This window comes from Stegostoma tigrinum, unplaced genomic scaffold (assembly GCF_030684315.1).
Source record: "Stegostoma tigrinum isolate sSteTig4 unplaced genomic scaffold, sSteTig4.hap1 scaffold_406, whole genome shotgun sequence".
Classification (NCBI taxonomy): Eukaryota; Metazoa; Chordata; class Chondrichthyes; order Orectolobiformes; family Stegostomatidae; genus Stegostoma; species Stegostoma tigrinum.
The window spans coordinates 70,116-90,562 of NW_026728334.1; the positions used below are offsets into that span (position 1 = coordinate 70,116).

The window sequence follows — 20,447 nt, forward strand, 5'->3', positions numbered from 1 at the left end:
GTTTGAACATTTGTTGTGCCAATGAAAATTGTTTGAATGGTTTCACCTCCAGTTTTCTTCTTTGTACATATTTGGTATTTTTTCAGGTTAAGGACTGCCTGCAAAATCTGAGATTGGGTTTTGAAACACATCAACCTTTGCTTGCGAGAGATAATGGTAACTGCAGATGCTAGAGAATGCGAGATAACAATGTGTGGAGCTGGATGAACACAGCAGGCCAAGCAGCATCTCAGGAGCACAAAAGTTGACATTTCGGGCCTCGACCCTTCATGCGAGAGAACGTAACGTAAGAAAGAAGAACAGGACTAAGTAGTATTATCCTTCAAAGCCTTGTTGAGTTGATTTGTCCTGTTTTGTTCCTTACTTTTACATTTATTAAATCCACATTTTTTAAAGCATTCTTTCACAGGATGAGGGCACTGATAGCAAGGCTAACATTCATTTCCCATCCAGGAATGGCTTGGTAGGCCATTTTGGAAGTCAGTAGAGAGTCAACCATATTCCTGTGAATTTGAAGTCAGATACCAGAATTGTGAAGGGATGCAGATTCCCTTCCCGAAAGAATAGATTAGTGAATTCAGTTTTCTGTTAAAATAATTTATGATAGTTTCATCGTCACTGTTACTTTTAACTCGAGATCTTTATTAATTAAATGTCATTTCCAGCAGATGCTTTTGTATATTATATTTAATATTAGGATTTTAGTTTTAACTTAATTTCTTATTAACATTTAATCATTAATTTCAGGATGTTTCTCAGATTTTATACGCTTCCTCTCCATTAGGTTTTTAAAGAAGAAATTGCCCCAGTCAAACAAGAAGTCAAAATATTAAATGATCTGGGATGTCAGTTATCTCCGCTTGATGTCTCTTTCTCTCCAAAGATTTCTCACCAGCTTGATGACCTAAATATGAGGTTGAAATTTATACAGGTAACAGTGAAAACATTTTCTAAACTAGCCAATCTGTTGAAGAAAGTATGTCCAAATAATTTGGCTTCAAATATATGAGCAAGATAAAGAACCCTTTCAACTGAAGCAAGCAATTAATATTTTATTATCATGGTTTATGAAGTTATCCAATTTTATCATGTTACTTTTTCAAAAATACAATGTTCTTGTCTGTAGTTTGCACTTTAGAATGTAATCGCAAAACAAAATCCAAATAGTGAGAGATGTGAGCATCCGAACTACAGTCTGAAATGGTTCAGGACTGGAACAATTTGAATATATTCAGGATGAAGCTGCAGGTAGCAGGTATTTTTCCCGATCCATCTAAAAGAATTTGGAATTGGAACATTGTGCTCACTGCTGTACACTTCAGTATTATGTATTGTTTCATATTTTAAGTCCCTGAGAAAGACATACTTTAATGAATTACAACAAAGATATACTTGATGCATTGAAGGGAAGAATGACATAAAGTTGTCTGAACTGCATGTATTTCTTTCAATTGAGCAGATTTTGATTGATGTCAGCAAAGTAGTAGATGAAAGTTTTATTTATCCCATAAAGCCGCATGAAATGTTTTATTGAGCAAATTATTTCAGTCTTGTTCTGTGTCAGCAGCTCGCTTGGCCATGTAGCACAATAAAACTCCTTATCGGTTCTAGCAAGCAGACAAAAACATAAATAGCACCAGGATCTGGATGTTCTACCTCTTGACCCTACCTCACCATCCGATAAGAGATGGCTGACCTGCCCAGGACTCAACTCCTCTTCTATACCAGCTTCTCAGACCGCTCAAGTTCTCTATTTCAAAAATCTTATCTACCACCTTCTTTAAATACTTCCAGTGATCTACCTTTCACAATTCTCTTGTATTCTAAACAATCGCTACCTGCTGAAAGAAGAAATTCCTTTGCATCTCAGGTTTCAATAAATGTTCCCTTCTTCTGTAACTATGTTGCTGAGTTTGAGATTTCCACAATAATGGAAACATTGTCTTCACATCTAGCCTGTCAAGCCCTCTCAAAATTTTGTGTTTCAGTAAGATCACCCCTCATTCTTCTAAACTTGAATGAATAAAGACCTTCTGTGCAACCATTCTTGATAAATCATGATCCGATGAATCAGCCCAGTGAGTCTCTTTTGAACTGCTTCCTATGGCTGTGTATCCTTTCTTGTATTTCTCCAAGTGTGACCTCCTCAATAGCCTGATCAGTTGCAAAAACACTTGCCCATTTTTAAACTGAAACCTCCTTACAATAAAGGCCAAAATTCCATTTGCCTTCTTAATTACTTGCATCACCATCGTCATGGCTCACATCAACTCCAACCTACCAAAGTGCTTTGATCCTTTGCAATTCACCTACCACTGCAACAGGTCTCCAGCTGATACCGTCTCCCTGGCCTGACAGTCATCCCTGGAATGTCTGGATAACAAGGATACCTACATCAGTCTGTTACTTATTGATCAGAGCACCACCTTCCACACTGTAATTCCAAACAAACTCCTCTCTAAACTCTGAGACCTGCGCCTCAGCATCCCTCTGTGTAACAGGATTCTCGACTTCCTGACCCAGAGACCGCAATCAGTAAGGATAGGTGACAACACTTGCTCCACCGTAAGCCTCAACACCGGTGCCCAGCAAAGCTGCCCCTACTCTATACTCCTTATGCAATCATGACTGCGTGGCCCCAACTCCATTTACAAGTTTGCTGATGACGCTTCCATTGTAGGTCGGACCTCAAACAACAATAAGTGAGATTACAGGAAAAGCAATTGAGTGCTTGCTGGCATGATGGAAAGATAACAATCTGTCCATCAGCATAAGCAAAATGGAGGAGCTGGTCATTTTTTTCAGGAAGCTTCTGTCTGCAGCAATGGTGCTGAGGTGGAGATGGTTGATAGTGTGAAGTTCCTGGGAATGTTGCTCACCAACAATCTGTCCTGGCCAATCCATGTCGACATGATGGTCAAGGAGGCTAAGGAAATTCAGCATGTCCATGAGGACCCTACCTGTTTTTGTAGATGCATCCTATCTGGATGCATCACTGTGTGGTATGGCAGTTGCTGTTCCCAAGACTGCAAGAAGCGAAAGAGAATCATGAGCACAGCCCAATCCGTCACGCAAACTAGCCTTCCATCCATTGACTCCATCTACACTTCCCACTACCTTGAGAAAGCAACCAACATAATCAAAATACCCCCTCACTCTCTTCCGTCCTCTTCTGTCGGGCAGAGGATATCAGTTTGAATAAGCGTACAAATAGATTTAAGAACAGCCACTTTCCTGTTGTGACTTTTGAATGGACCTCTCAAATGTTAATTCTGATCTCTCTCTCTCAGCCTCTTCTCTCTGGCTGTAACACTATTCTGCACTTTGTACGGTGTGATTTGCCTACACAGCATGCAAATCAACACTTTTCACAGTATCTCAGTACATGTGTCAGCAACAAAGCAATCATTCACCTGCATGCTAGTATGTGTTTCATGGACGAGAGCATCCAAGTCCCCTACCATGCATTTTCTTTAGAGTCTATCTTTTGATCCTTCCTACCAAAGTGTACTTTCCGACATTAAACTCTCTCTGCCAACTTTTTTCCGACTTGCTTGACCTGTCTATCCCCTTGCAGATTCTTTCTGTCCTCATGACAACATTCCCTTACTCTATTTTTGTAGCATCAGCAAATTTGAATGAATTTATGCCTTGTCCCCTCCTCTAAGTTAGGAATATAGAGAGTAAATAATTCTCGTCCTTGGACTGATCCCTGTGGCACTCCACTAGTTATGGCTTTTCGGCCTGATAAAGATGGTGGTTAGAAAATAACTGGCTGAACCACTGAAATGAAAAATGTGAAAAAATATGCGTTTTCATTGTTTGTGAAATACTTAAATCAGATTGTAGATAATAAAATAGAAATATTGCAGTAGTTCTTCATAGTTTCTCATTGAGCTTTCTGAGAATTCTGAATATAGTTCCTGATTTATGATAGCATCAGTTTTCATGCATCTTTGTCTGAGAATTCAGATTTGTTTTGTCAAAAATTGTGCTGTGCCACACATGATATTTGCTAAATCTGTCCTGTCCCAGCAGTTCAACTCGTTCAGTTTTGAGAACTTTTGTCAGGACCCCACAGTTGAGCTACCTTGCGTTGATAGCTCACTACACACTTCTTGCATTGAAACAAATGTACCTCAGACTACCTGTCCATCAGCGTTCATCATCTGCTCTGTGTCTACTCTTCCTCTTAGTCACACTGACTTCATTATCTAGTTCCTTACAGGCTGTAGTTATTATCTTGTTACTGCCCACTAACCTGTGCATTTGGCTCCCATCCCCCTGCCACATTACGAGGTCTTACGAGGAAAGGCTGAGGGACTTGAGGCTGTTTTCATTAGAGAGAAGAAGGCTGAGAGGTGACTTAATTGAAACATATAAAATAATCAGAGGGTTAGATGAGGTGGATAGGGAGAGCCTTTTTTCTGGATGGTGACGGCGAGCACGACGGGGCATAGCTTTAAATTGAGGGGTGAAAGATACAGGACAGATGTCAGAGGTAGTTTCTCGACTCGGAGAGTAGTAAGGGAATGGACCGCTTGGCCTGCAATGGTAGTAGATTTGCCAACTTCAGGTACATTCAAGTCGTCGTTGGATAAGCATATGGACGTACATGGAATAGTGTTGGTTAGATGGGCTTGAGATCGGTCTGACAGGTCGACACAACATCAAGGGCCGAAGGGCCTGTACTGTGCTGTAATGTTCTGTGTTCTGTGTTTTATTTATTGTTGAATAGCAGCAGGAGGTGAGGAGGCAGAGACTGCAACCCTGAGGTCACGGAGGGAAGGAAAAGAGGCTCTTACTTGGAGATTGAGAAGCAGGAGAGGGCACAACCCAGAGGTTTGGGAGTGGAGAGAGGCTGCAAGTTGGAGGTCAAGGTGAGGAGAGGCACCAGTTGATGTTGTAGATTAAATGTAATACAGAAAATTGTGAAGTGGTTAAGTTTGGTTCGAAAAACAGTACATAAAACAGAAGGAACCATTCTAAATGGGTGCAGAAGCAGACCGGTTTTGCTGTTCTGTGCATAAACCATTCAGTTAAACCACAGCTAGTCTGAGCTTCAACTCTGTTTACCTGCTGAAAAGTCATGTCGACTGAAAACATTAGCTTGCTTTCTCTCCATGGCTGCTTGCCTGACCTACTGTGGTCTCCGGCATTTTTTGTCGTCAGTCTGTTTACCTCCCTTTCTTCTATGTCCTTTCATAGCCTTAGCTATCAAAAATAATTTCAGTTACACTCATTGTTATTGATCCAGCACCCACATTCTTTTATGAGAGAGTATTTGAGATCTTGACTGTTGTTTGTATTAAGATACAAGTGCTTCCTGATTTCAGTTCTGAATGGCTTGCCATTGAATCTCATATATTAATAGATAATACTTCTGATAAGAAATGTTTTCAGAGTGTTATAGTGGAAGCTTCTATGTTTTGTGCATCCTCTATCTAGCCACCAGACTCAGAGTACCTGTTGGGACCATCCAAAAATGACTGAATATTTTCACTCATTCGGTCAGTAGATTGATAATAGGACTCTGGTTCTGTGCCACTGTCAGATCATTGTGACTCCAAAAGGTACCAAAGTAAATTCTGGATTCTAGGCAAATATACCTATGTGTTTAGATCTATTTAGATGCATTCATGTCGGCTAAAAATACTTGAAATAATGTATAATTAGGAGTGACAGACAACATCTGTGACATTAAATGAAAAACAAGAACAAAGAACTTTGGTTCATATTTCAGCTTCGACAGGCACTAAACAACTAAAAGCACTGTATAACCAATGAAGTAATTTTTTGAAGTATGTTTGTAATGTCGGAAACACAGCAACAAATATATGCGCAGAAGGCTTTCACAAACAGAACTGTAAAAATGACCACTTACTTTGTGATATTGATTGAATGCTAAGTGTTGGCCAGAATGTAGATCCACTGAACTGAATACAGGTGGTTTGTGGGTAAGAAAGTCTTAACCCTTTGGACAAACCTAATTTTATTTGTAATTTATTAGCAATAACTGAATTGTGCAATTTAAGTTCAGAAGTTCCCAATTTTAAGTGGAGTTTTAACAAATTCACCTTTGAAGAGCGTTTGGGCTTGATGAACCCAAGTCTCAACTGAGTTAACTCAGCCTTTTGTGTTAGGGATGTATAAATTATCCATCTTAGGGGAGGCGATGGCCTCACGGTATTGTCACTGGACTGTTCATCCAGAGAGACAAATCATGTTCTGGGGACCTGGATTCAAATCCCGCTGTGGCAGATGGTGGAATTTGAATTCAATAAATATCCAGAATTCACAATCTGATGATGACCATGAATCCGTTGTTGCTTGTTGGAAAAGCTCAACAGGTTCACTAATGCCTTTTAGGGAAGGAAACTGCCATCCTTACCTGGCCTGGTCTGCATGTGACTCCAGACCCACAGCAATGTGGTTGACTTTTAACTGCCCTTTGGGTAATCAGGGCTGGGCAATAAATGCTGGCTCGCCAGTGACGCCCTCATCCCGAGGTTGAATCAAGAAAAAAAATTACGATTGCCTTTTCTAACTTCTCAGCCTTCAGTAATTGATTCTTCCAGTGCTAGAGAAGAAGTGGTGATTGTGGCTTATTCTCTTCCCATGGTTTAACATGATGCAACTGATGGTAAAGTTAATAAGCTTTATGAAAACATAAGTAAATATATATAATTAAATAAAAATAGCAAAGTCATTAATTAGAACTCGGCTACAACATGTAAGAGCTCCTGTGTTCCAGTATGGTCTGGTGCAAGCATGTTTGCTGTAAGCACTTAATGTTTGAGTAGCTTGTGTTTATGAGCTGGAGGCTGATCTAGGGATGCTGGGACACATCAGAAGGATTCTTTGCACCAAGAGGCAGTCACAGCCCTTAAGTTTGTGTTTGTCTGATTTGGTCAGTCTTCAGGCGCAGGAGAGGTCGATGGTGGAGGTTCATTACGCTAATACTGGGGAAAGTAGGACTGTCCTGTGGTGAGTTATGGATTCAACTGGGCCTGTGTTCATGAGAGTTTAAAAAGATGAGGGGGGGATCTGATTGAAATATAGAAAGTTGGAACTGAGCCAGATGAACTCAATGCAGGGAAGCTATTTTCCCTGTTTGTGGTGCTAGGACCAGGGGTCACAGTCTCAGAATTTGGGGTAGATCAGTTAGGACTAGGATGAGGACAACATCTCGTCATTCAAGCAGAGTGAATCTGTGAAATTTTCAACCACAGAAGACCATGGGGGCCATCACTGAATGTATTCAAGAACAAGACAAGGTGGCTCGGTGGCTCACCACTGCTGCCTCACAGTGCCACTGACCTGTTTTGATTCCACTCTTGGGTAACTATCCGTGTGGAGTTTGTACATTCTCCCTGTGTCAGTGTGGGTTTCCACCAGGTGCTCCGGTTTCTTCCCACAGTCCAAAAATATGCAGGCCAAGTGGATAAGGCATGGTAAATGCATAGTTACGGGGCAAGGATGGAGGGGCCAGTCTTGGACACGATGCACTTCGAAGGGTCAGTGTCGACTTAATCAGCTGAAAACATTTTGCATTGTAGGGATTCTTTGATTTTGTGATAGATTTTTAGATGTTAAAAGATTCAATAAGTATACAGGAAAGTGGGAATATGATATCGAGATGTAAGATCAGCCATGATCTTATTGAATGGTGGACTTGGCTTGAAGGGCTGATTGGCTTATTCCTGCTTCTAGTTTCCATGTTCTTCTGTGACTGAATGAGGCTGATAGCGGAACTAGAATGCCTGAGCTTTAGGGTGGATGTGCAAATTGACTATCGCACTGTGGTAAAAAACACACTTTCAAAGGGGCTTGATAAACGCAATGTAGTATAATCAGTGGGATTGACACTATTCTGTGTAGCAAAGAGTGAGAGTCTGTAACTGTGGAAGCCATTGCCACAGAAGACTGCGAAGGCTAAGTCATTGAGTGTATTTAAGACAGAGATAAATAGGTTTGTGGACAAGTAAGTGCATCAAGGGTTATGGGGAGAAGGCAGGAGAATGGGGTTCAGAAGTATGTCAGCCGTGCTTGAATGACAGAGCAGACTCAGTGTGCAGAATGGCCTAATTCTGCTCATATATCTTCGGGTCTTATTTGCTCAGACGGGAAAAGACCTTGCGGTGGGAGGTGGAGAATCCAGACATTGTAGGCAGGACAAAAAAAGAGTTTGTGAATAGTTGTAATGAGGAATTTGGCACCATGAAGCAGAGCCTTCAATGTCATAATCTCTGGATGCATAATGTGTTGGGCAGAAAGGCTTATTTCCATGCAGTGTGCCACCAAGATTCTAACTCCAGACAAACATATCCATCTTCTTTGCGCTCAATCTGACTCCTACGAGCAGGGAGCTTTCCCCCCATTCCCGTTAAAACCAGTTTTGCTCGGTTCCCTGGATGCCACATTTGGTCAAGTGTGGCCTTGATGTCAAGAACAATGACTGTCGCCCTCACTCCCTCACCTCGTTTGTCCATTTTTGAACCAGGGCATCAATGAGGCCAGGAGCTGGGTGGCCCTGGTAGAAACCCAACTGAGTGTTAGTGAGTAGGTGATGCCTTTATTTTCACCTACTGTAGTCCCAATCATGCAACTCTGTCAATTGCTGCCCCTGCCAAGCGCTGGAAGCCTCCCCAGAGTTATCCAGACAGCAGAAAATTTGTTTCAGGAAGACTAGGACCTGCCCTGTCAAATTTCATGTGGATGTGCTGTTGCACATGCACAGAGCGTGATTAAAGGGAGTCAGCATGGCTTTGTGACGGGCGGGTCATGCCTTACAAATCTGATTGGGTTCTTTGAGGAGGTCATGAGACCGGTTGACGAGGGGCGAGCAGTGGATGTGGTGTACATGGACATCAGCAAAGCATTTGATAAGGTTCCCCACGGCAGGCACTTTGATGAAGTCAGGAGGTATGGAAATCAGGGTGACTTGGCTGTCTGGATTCAGAATTGGTTGGCTGACAGGAGGCAGAGAGTGGTTGTAGATGGTAAATATTCTGCCTGGAGGTCAGTGCTGAGTGGTGACCCGCTGGGCTCTGTTCTTGGGCCTCTGCTCTTTGTAGTTTTTAGAAATGACTTGGATGTGGAGGTTGAGGGGTGGGTTAGTATGTTTGCTGCTGACACAAAGGTTGGAGGTGCCGTTGATAGTATTGAGGGCTATTGCAGGCTTCAGCGAGACATTGACAGGATGCAGAGGTGGGCTGAGAAATGGCAGATGGAGTTCAACCTGGATAAATGCGAGGTGATGCATTTTGGAAGGTCGAATTTAGATGCTGAATCTAGGATTAAAGGCAGATGCTCGGCAGTGTATAGGAATCGCGGAATCTTGGTGTTCAAGTGCATAGCTCCCTCAAAGTTGCCACACAAGTGGATAAGGTTGTTAAGAAAGCATATGGTGTTTTGGCTTTCATTGACAGGGGGATCGAGTTTTAGAGCCGCGAGGTTATGCTGCAGCTGTACAAAACCCTGGTGAGACCACACTGGAATATTGTGTCCAGTTCCGGTTGCCCTATTATAGGAAAGATGTGGAGGCTTTGGAGAGAGTGCAAAGGAGGTTTACCAGGTTGAGAAGGTTGACTGAGCTTGGACTTTGCTCTCTGGAGAGAAGGAGGAAGAGAGGTGACCTGCTCAAGGTGTACAAGGTAATGAGAGGAATGGATAGAGTCGATAGCCAGAGACTTTTCCCCAGGGCAGGATTGACTGCCACGAGGCATAGTTTTAAGGTGTTAGGAGGAAGGTATAGAGGAGATGTCAGAGGGAGGTTCTTCACCCAGAGAGTTGTGAGTGCATGGAATACTTTGCCAGTGGTAGTGGTGGAAGCAGAGCCATTAGTGACATTTAAGCAACTGCTGGACATGCACATGGACAGCAGTGAATTGAGGGGAATGTAAATTAGGTTAGGTTATTTTTGGAGTGGGATTATTCCACGGCACAACATGGTGGGCCGAAGGGCCTGTGCTGTGCTATACTTTTCTATGTTCTATGTTGTGTGTAAGAGTCAGAAGCCCAGTTGTTATTGGCTTGGCTCTTTAGCTCAGTAGCTATCCCTTAATTTTTTGATGGCCCAAAGTGGCTGGCAAAGCAGACTTGCAACTTGAAAGCATTATGACATTGGCCAGGATGTGAATCATTGACCTACATGGTTTTTTGCAGATGTCTATTACTGCATCCATGTCTGTGAATGATTTGCGTAGCAGCCATGAAGTTTTCACAGAGTCCTTCAGAACTTAGATGTGGACCTTGGCAACTTTAAAGAAGTCTAAAAAATATCAACACACATCCATTTTGGCAATAACAGGTATGAACATCGATAGAGAGTGGATAGCCAGAGACTTTTTCCGAGGGTGAAGGTAGCTCTTATGAGGAGGCATAGTTTAAAAGTAAGTGGAGATAGATCTCGGGTAGACGTGAGAAGTAGGTTCTTTACTCAGAGAGTGGCAGAAGCGTGGAATGCATTGCCAGAGAGGGGAGTGGAGTCAGCTTCATTAGGAGCATTTAAGCAGCTATTAGACAGGCATATGGATGATAGTATAAGGTAAGGGTGGAGGTTAGCTAGACGTTAGGTTGAGGGTAAAAGCTCAGCACAACACTGTGGGCTGAAGGGCCAGTCCTGTGCTGTACTGTTGTATGTTTGTATGCTCTATGAATCCATCAGTAATTAATCTGCAAGTAGCTGACAGTGTCTTTAAATAACTCTGGCAGAGGGATTATTCATGTTCCTGGTGATCATACGTTCAGCAATGTGTCATTGAGGGACTTTAAGCATTGAGCTCTGATATCACAGTATTGGCAATATCTTGCCTCCTCGACATCATTTCATCAGATATTTGCTGCATGCAACATAGAATTGTCAGAATAGCATCCATGGCAACTTGCATTTGATGTGTGCTCATGAGTCAAATATACAATTTCAGATCTCAAAACCCTTTGTGGCCCTGAAAAACCAGGCGGCGAGATTGCAGACTTTACACCAAGCATGATTATCTGAATCTTTTCTCTCCTACTATAAAGCTGACAGTGAGACTTCCGTGAGTTCCACTGTATTCACCAGATGCTGTTTGCCAGTTATGACATGAATTTCATGTAGCTTTTGACCACCTACATGAGGAATGGGTAACAAATGCTGGTCCTGTCAGTGATGTTCCCATCCTTGAAAATATGTGGAAATAAATTGAACCTAGTAGTTATCATGTCCTTTTACTGTGCCTTGTATTCTTCAGCAGATATTTATCCCCCTGTATTCATTGCAGAGTAGTTGAGAATGTGTTCCAATTGAAATGGTTTGTACTAACAGTTAGGAAAAATGTATCTAAAGATTTTTTTGAATGCAGGTGATTTAAACACCGTGCGTTTTTCTGCATATCGGCCAGCAATGAAGATCCGCCGACTCCAGAAAGCACTCTGTTGTGAGTACATTCACACATTGCAGAATTTGTAATCTCGTGCTGTGTTTTGTTGTGAGCATCCTTGCTTGCCTGTTGTCAGATGTCATTGATTACAATTAGCTTGGTTTTGCAGTTGTTGAGACATCAGTTCGGCATGACCTTACAACCTTCCACTCAAAGGACGTTTGTCTATAAAGTTGCTGAAAATGCAATCTGATAAGGGCAGCCAGGCATCTTAGACTAGAGTGAATGAGGAAAGCAACAGGATGTCTTCTTAATGATTGGGAAACAACCACATGAAGGACTGAGGAGGACAGTGAATTAAAAGAGGAATGGTTTGTTTCAAATCAGGTACAGCAAAAGAAATTAAGAGAACGTAAGGAAGGTTGAAATTGAAAAGGCAAGTAATGGTTTATGTTCATTGGAAACCATCAACAACAAAAGTACAATGAAGAAAGTATTTGAGAAAATACAGAAGATTTCTTCAAATGAAAGGGAGACACTGTCTTCATGATGCCAATAGCACGGAGTGCAACTTTGGCGTTTAACCACATCATCCCTTGGCCTGAAGTCACTGTACTATTTACCCATTTTATAACAGAAAAATACTTCAATGATGAGTGTCATGGAGAATTTCAGCCCCGAATAAAACCATATTCTGAGCAATTGCCACAACAGCTTCTATGACATGACTTTATAAAACATCCCAAGGCATGTCATAGGAGCTTTATAGAGTAAAATTTGATACTGAGTATTGAAAGAGATCCGAAGGTAGATTGATTAAAACCTCATCAAAGAGGTAGATTTTAAGGACTGTTTTGAAGGAGGAAAGAATGATGCAGAGGTTCAGCAAGGTAATTCTATAAAGCTTAGGCTCCAAGAAGTTGAATGTAAAGCTGTCGATGATGGAACAGCACAAATTGTGTTGAGAGGCTGGAATGAAAGGCGTAAATGTGCCTAGAGGGGCTATGAGTTCGACATTGTCAGGGGATGTGCATGGGTGTTGCCAGGTCAGGGAGGGATATGAAAGCCAGGACAGCAATGTGAAAACCAAGGCACTGCTTAACTGTGAGCCATTGTAGATCAGAGTGCGCAGAGAAAGTTGGGTGAATGGAACTTGGTGCGTGTTAAGACAGAGTCAATGGACTTTGAAATGATGCCATGTTAAAGAAAAGGAGAACTTGGGAGGCCAACTTGATATTCATAAGAATGGTCATGTTCAGAGTTAATCAATGCGGTCGGGTTTCAAAACTAACGGACTTACCTGGGGCCAAATGTTGTGGATGTGAAAATAAGTAGACTTTGTGACATCAGGCCTATGTGGCCAGAATTTAAACTCTGGGTCAAAATAACAAAGGGTACAACGAAAACCAGTAGCTAGCAAGCAGACGTCCTTTCAAGGACCAAAGATAATGGCTTCGTTCTGTACCAGATTTAATAGATGGAAACTGTCCGGTTATGTAGAGACAGTGGAAGAAATGCATGAGGGGGTGGTGAGATAGACCTGGGCATTGCCACCATGTATGTGGAAAGTGCAGTGCATTCACATGATATTGCTCTGGGGCAGTGTTCAGATGAGAAAAGGAGTGGGATTTTACTGATTTGGCCAGACCTAGGTGATTCACACCCACAGCCATGCTGTCAAAGATTTGTGGATGCCAGAAAAACTGAACTTGACTGTTTGCAGTAAATGTACAGCATTTCAGATGTCACTTGATCCTGCAGATTGACTCCCTAGAATCTGCTTGTCAAATGATTTATATGGCTAAAAGGTTCAAGTATGAGTTTGCGCTGTGGAACTCATCTCGCACCGAAACTGGCCAGTTGTTATATCAAGATTTGGAGAAAGTATTAGTTTTTTGAAGAATGTTCTGATACAGAGAGAGAGACTAATAGTTTCTTGAGAAATCGTGGGGCATTGGCCAGGAAGTTAAACAAACAGTGGGGGGGAAAAAAACCTTGACCTGAATCCTATGTTAAGTATATAATGGATTAGTTCGACAGTGAGGATGTCAAAAGATATTCTCATTTTTAAGATGAGACGCTTGGGACAATTTGGGTAGGATGCACTTCTTGAAGCGACCAGAAAGGTACAGAATTATCCATTGGATGTGAAAAATTTGAAATGAAGACAAAACTTTTTGAGGCTGGGGTGGGGAAGAAATGAAGGTCCGATTTTGCTCCTTCAACCTCTCCCATGACAAAATGCACTTGTATAAGAATGGTGACTATAAGATTGGTGACGGCACTTAAATGAAGAAAAATCAACATGGACATTTCTTCTGCTGTATATATAACATTAACATTCAATCTCTTGGCAAGGATAATGTGACAGGGCGTTTGAAAAGCCAAGTTATTGTAATTTGAATTAAGAGATCAGGCTGTAGAACCTGAGATCAATCTCAGAATAAAATGTAACAACAGCGATAGATGAGGAACCTCTTCACTCACATAGAGGTGAACTTTGTAATTCTGTACTCCAGAAAATGTGGCGCCTCAGCCAAGAAGTATGCTCAGAACGGGGATTGACATGCTGGGGTAGTCAGTGAAGCACTATTAATGTCACAGGATTAGTAATCTGGAGGCCTGGGACAATGCTGTAGAGTATAGGCGTAAATTCCACTGTAACAGCTGATGGAATTTGAATTCAGTTCAATATAATTTTGGGGGTAGGTAGGAATGTGGAGCCGACATTGCAGTCAAGTCAGCCACGACCTTATTGAATGGTGAAGCAGGCTTGAGGGGGCCAGTTATCCAACACATGCTCAAATTGATATAATCATAAACAAAGCTGGTCTCAGTGACGGTTACACTGTCACTGTTAAACTATTCACTGTTATAAAAACTTGACTCATTCACCGATGTTCTTTAAGAAAGGAGCTCTGCCATTCTTATTTGATCTCACCTCCATATGACTCCAGATCCACAATAATGTGGTTGACACTTAACTGCACTCTGAAATAGTCAAACAATTTGGAGGAACTATGGATGGGCAGCAAATCCTGTCCTTGCTATTCCTGCTCCTTGTTGCTATGACTGTACATGCTTTAACATATTAACCAATTTCCTCTTTGAATCCGTTTGAGGAGCAGTGTATATTTTGTATTGCTTGGTGATTCTCTAAGTATCTGATGGGTTTTGCATTGTTCCTTCTACCTTCTAAATGTGAGCCCCTTCCAGTGTTTAACCTTTTAAGGTAGGCAATCGTTCTCGAACCTTTTTGATTGAATGCCTACATATTAATAGCAATCACTAACCTATCTATTATTAATTGCATATTCATAATACAAAGGGCTACGTGTAAAGAAGTGTTCTAATCATCTTTTTAAAAAGCTCCTTCCTGACGCTTATCATGGAGATGAGATTAGATTCCCTACAGTGTGGAAACAGGCGCTTCAGCCTAAGAAGTCCACACCGGCCCTTGTAGCATCCCACCCAGACCCATCCCCCTATCACCGACACACCACCCTGAACACCATGGGAAATTTAGCATGCCCAATCCACCAAGTCAGCGCATCTTTGGACCGTGGGAGGAAACCGGAGCACCCGGAGGAAACCCACGCAGACACGGGGAGAATGTGCAAACTCCACACAGACAGTTACTTGAGGCTGGAATCGAACCCGGGTACTAGGTGCTGTGAGGCTGCAGTGCTAACCCGCTGAGCCACTGTGCTGCCCCGATGTGTGTATTTGCTTCCAACTGTGATATCTGTTAGTCCCTGGACTGGTGTTTGATACGGGCACTCATAATGTATATCCACTTTATCCAAATGCTCTTCTATTGTTAGCCTGATAAATCAAGAAAAGGGCTGGATCCTTTTGTATATTTTTCACATCACATATTCATGATTTACATATAGTTGAGAGTTTCAAACTGCAATAATTAAACATGCATGATAGATAAAAGCATTCCAGAATTGTTTCGACTTGATGATAAATAGTGAATATCTTTTCTTGACTGCAGCTTTCCAGCCTATCAGTGCAGAAAGGCAGTGCTTAGCAAGGTTGGATGAGGAATATTACTGTTCCAATTAGTTACATTTAATTTATCACCATTGAAGCTCGCGTTAGTTAGTATGCTTTTTTCCAATATATTTAATCTGTAGTTATGACAGATGATTTGGTTTGTAGATCTCCAATTACCTCTCTACTGTAGAACCCAGTTTTGAAACAATTGATACAAGGCACTTATTGTACTGTCACTGATGCTGTCATTATACTACCAGAGTATGGCTGTAATGCTGAATTACTTCAGCCTGCCTTCATGAAGCAATGCAATCTTTCCTAGATAAGGATGAGGGGAAGGTGCACATAAAAGACTGATTTATAAAATTGAGATTCATGGAATATATAGGTCACTATCAAATTTGGTTAAAAAAGATGGCTGAAGGACAGAAGCAGCAAGTTATGATAAATAGATGAGAAGATCGCTATTAGCAGTTTCCCAAGTATTAGGACACTGATTTTTGGAGATAGATACATGATTTGAATTTGGGAATATGGCATACAGAAGGCCCTTCAGCCAATCAAGTCTATGCAAACCTAACTGCACTAATCCCACTTTGCAGCACTTGGAGAATAACCTTTAATTTCATGTGCTCATCCCAGTACTTTTCTACAAGTTGTGAGCTCTCTTGTCTCAACGACCCTTCTGGGTAGTGCATTCCAGATTACCACCACCCTCTGGGTAAAAATATTTTTCCTCAAATCCCCTCTACATCTCCTGCCCTTCACCTCATAATTGTGTCTCCTTGTTATTGACCCTTCAACTAAGGATACAGCTGCTTGCTGACCTTGCCCCTCCTAATCTTCTGCACATCAGTCACGTCCCTCCTCAGCCTTCTCTGCTCTAAAGACGACAAACTGAGCTTATCCAGCCAGTCTTCATAGCTGAAGTGCTCCGCCCCAGGCAATATCCGAGTGAATAATCTCTGCACCCTCTCCAATTCAATCACATCCTTCCAACAGCATGGTGATGAGAACTGCATACAGTATTCCAACTTTGGCTTAACCAAAGTTCTATACAATTCCAACTTAACCTTCCAGCTGAAACCATCTGTGCCATGACTGATAAAGGCAAGTTCTCAGCACGCATTCTTAATCATCGTGTTAACCTGTCCTGCCACCTTCAAGGATAATGGGAACTGCAGATGCTGGAGAATCCAAGATAATAAAATGTGAGGCTGGATGAACACAGCAGGCCAAGCAGCATCTCAGGAGCACAAAAGCTGACGTTTCGGGCCTAGACCCTTCATCAGAGAGGGGGATGGGGTGAGGGTTCTGGAATAAATAGGGAGAGATGGGGAGGCGGACCGAAGGTGGAGAGAGTATAGGTGGGGAGGTAGTGAGGGGATAGGTCAGTCCAGGGAAGACGGACAGGCAAAGGAGGTGGGATGAGGTTAGTAGGTAGATGGGGGTGCGGCTTGGGGTGGGAGGAAGGGATGGGTGAGAGGAAGAACAGGTTAGGGAGGCAGAGACAGGTTGGACTGGTTTTGGGATGCAGTGGGTGGGGGGGGAAGAGCTGGGCTGGTTGTGTGGTGCAGTGGGGGGAGGGGACGAACTGGGCTGGTTTAGGGATGCGGTGGGGGAAGGGGAGATTTTGAAACTGGTGAAGTCCACATTGATACCATTAGGCAGCAGGGTTCCCAGGTTCCCTCCTGCAGTGCCACAATGAATCGCAACAGACAACTGCACCTCCCAGTCGCAAACCACTTCCACTCCCCCTCCCATTCTTTAGATGACATGTCCATCATGGGCCTCCTGCAGTGCCACAATGATGCCACCCGTAGGTTGCAGGAACAGCAACTCATATTCCGCCTGGACTCTTTAATTTTACATCCTCAAAGACATTTAGCAGGGATAGCGTGGATTATAGAGTGAGTTGAGTCGATTGTTTCATTATTAATTCTTTACTAAATTTGATTTATATTACATTTTTAGACCACATCAGGTGAAGATGTGTGTGATTTCACCAAGGTGCTGAAAAATAACTTCAGATCAAAGAAATACTTTGCCAAACATCCTCGCTTGGGTTATTTACCACTACAAACAGTCCTAGAAGGTGAGAACCTTGAGATGTAAGTTTATTGATGTGAGATTTACTAATGTATCAATGCCCATTTGGGGGTTGACAAATATTGCCGCATTATTCATTCTGCAGCTTAGCAGGAGAGTGAGGTTGTCCATTTGCGCATATATCAGAAGTACACAATACAAAAACAAGGGGGGCTTAACTGATATCATTGGTCCTCTCGCCTTGAAAGCAGTGTAGTTACTCAGAGTGCATCTGCTGTGGACTTGTTGATACTGTCACTAACGTGCAACCTTCCTTGATATCTTTCTCTGTCCTCCAGTTCTGTCTTTAAAAACGACAATCAATTACCCTCTCCTCAAAAGAAAAGAACCTTTGGCTGAACATAGAACAAAGAACAGTACAGGCCTTCAGCCCGCAATGTTGTGCCGACCTATTATCCCACTCAGATCAAACTACCCTGCATACCCTTCATTTTACTATCCTTCATGTGCCTATCCAAGAGTCGCTTAAGAGTCTCTAAATGTATCTGACTCCACTCCCACTGCCAGCAGTGCATTCCACACACTCTCTGTGTAAAGAACCTACCTCTGACATCTCCCCTATTCCTTCCTCCAGTCACCTTAAAATTTCTCCCCCTCGTAATAGTCATTTCTGCTCTGGGAAAAAATCTCTGACTATCCACTCCAGCTATGCCTCTCATCATCTTGCATACCTCTACCAAGTCACCTATCATTCTTCTTTGCTCCAATGAAAAAAGTCCTCGCCCCCTCAACCCTACCTCATAAGACGTGCCGTCCATTCCATGCAGCATCCTGCTAAATCTCCTCTACACCCCCTCTAAAGCTTCCACATCCTCCCTATAATGAAGCGACCAAAACTGAAGGCAATATTCCAAGCGCTGCTCCATCCCCACGAACTAATGCTCTATTCCAAATCCCTTTCCTCTTGATGCTTCAAATTCCTTGCTGTCTTTCGTGTAATTTCATATTTGAATTCACCTGAACAAATTTCACCTGCAGCCCTGACCCACTAACAGCGATTTGCCCCCTCTGTCCTGACCCGCTCACAGTGATTTGCCCCCTCTGTCCTGACCTGCTTACAGCGACTTGCCCCCTCTGTCCTGACCCGCTCACAGCGACTTGCCTCTGCAGCCATGACCCGCTCCCAGCGACATGCCCTTGCAGTCCTGACCCGCTCCCAGCGACATGCCCTTGCAGTCCTGACCCGCTCCCAGCGACATGCCCTTGCAGTCCTGACCCGCTCCCAGCGACATGACTCTGCAGTCCTGACCTGCTCCCAAGTCAGCGACTTCGATGTTGTGGCCATTTCAGAGACATGGATGGAGCAGGGTCAGGAATGGATGTTGCAGGTTCCAGGGTTTAGATCTTTCATTAAGGTAAGGGAAGGTGGTAAAAGAGGGGGAGGTGTGGCTTTGTTGGTGAAAGACAGATCAGAGTCAACCGGTTGATGTCGTGTATATGGATGTCAGCAAGGTGTTTGATAAGGTTCCCCACAGTAGGCTATTTTGCAAAATGCAGAGGAATGGGATTGTGGGAGATATAGCAGTTTGGATCGGAAATTGGCTTGCTGAAAGAAGACAGAGGGTTGCAGTTGGTGAGAAATGTTCATCCTGGAGACCAGTTACTAGTGGTGTACCGCAAGGGGCGGTGTAGGGTCCACCGCTGTTTGTCATTTTTTTAAATGACCTGGATGAGGGCACAGAAGGATGGGTTAGTAAATTTGCAGACGACACGAAGGTCGGTGGAGTTGTGGATAGTGACGAAGGATGCTGTAGGTTGCAGAGAGACATAGATAAGCTGCAGAGCTGGGCTGAGAGGTGGCAAATGGTGTTTGATGCAGACAAGTGTGAGGTGATGCACTTTGGTAGGAGTAACCGAAAGGCAAAGTTCTGGGCTAATGGTAAGATTCTTTGTATTGCAGATGAGCAGAGAGATTTTGGTGTCCATGTACACAGATCCTTGAAAGTTGCCACCCAGGTTGACAGGGCTGTTAAGAAGGAATACAGTGTTTTACCTTTTATTGACAGAGGGATCGAGTTCCGGAACCAAGAGCTTATGGTGAAGCTGTACAAAACTCTGGTGCGGCCGCACTTGGAGTATTTTGTACAGTTCTGGTCGCTGCATTATAAGAAGGATGTGGAAGCTTTGGAAAGGGTGCAGAGGAGATTTACTAGGATGTTGCCTGGTATGGAGGAAAGGCTGAGGGACCTGAGGATGTTTTTGTGAGAGAGAAGAAGGTTGAGAGGTGACAATTGAAACATATAAAATAATCAGAGGGTTAGATAGGGTGGATATGAGAGCGTTTTTCCTAGGATGGTGACGGTGAGCACGAGGGGGCACAGCTTTAAATTGAGGGGTGAAAGATATAGGACAGACGTCAGAGGTAGTTTCTTTACTCAGAGTAGTAAGGGAATGGAATGCTTTGCATGCAACGGTAATAGATTTGCCAACTTCAGGTACATTTAAGTCATCATTGGATAAGCATATGGACGTACATGGAATAGTGTAGGTTAGATGGGTTTCAGATCGGTATGACAGGTCGTCACAACATCGAGGGCCAAAGGACCTGTGCTGTGCTGTAATGATCTATGTTCTATGAACGTATAACGGTGGCTGAAAGAACTTTTGAGGAGGACTCGTCTTTTGAGGTGGTATGGACTGAGGTTGCCGAGGAAGGGTTATCGACTGAGTCAGTATGGGTGGAAGTTAGGAACAGCAAGGGAGCAGCCACCTCACTGGGGGTGTTCTACAGACCCCCAAATCACAGTAGGGAGATCGAAGAACTCACTGGCCGGCCTATTGTTGAAAAGTGCAAACGTAGCAGGGTTGTTGTTATGAGTGACTTCAACTTTCCCAATGTAGATTGGAACCTCCTTCGTGCAGATGGTTTGGATGGAGCCGTTTTTGTCAGGTGTGTTCAGGAGGGTTTCCTTACTCAGTATGTGGACAGGCCAACGATGGGGGAGGCCATTTTGGATTTGGTGCTCGGCAATG

The 20,447-nt window shown here is 43.0% G+C and overlaps 1 long non-coding RNA gene across 9 annotated transcripts in view; it reads left to right on the forward strand.

Moving 5' to 3' along the window:
• Positions 1-17,461, forward strand: part of LOC132208462 (uncharacterized) — a 32,552-nt gene extending 15,091 nt beyond the window's left edge. For 3 of the 9 annotated variants that reach the window (XR_009444548.1, XR_009444556.1, XR_009444550.1), the window contains 5 exons: positions 87-286; positions 785-931; positions 4,739-4,880; positions 11,346-11,420; positions 17,340-17,461. This is a non-coding gene — a long non-coding RNA (uncharacterized LOC132208462). Of the gene's footprint in view, positions 1-86; positions 287-784; positions 932-1,126; positions 1,256-4,738; positions 4,881-5,448; positions 5,574-11,345; positions 11,421-17,339 lie in introns of all 9 variants that reach the window. The other 6 variants (XR_009444551.1, XR_009444552.1, XR_009444549.1 and 3 more) reach the window with 6 other exon arrangements.
• Positions 17,462-20,447: the final 2,986 nt, after the last annotated feature.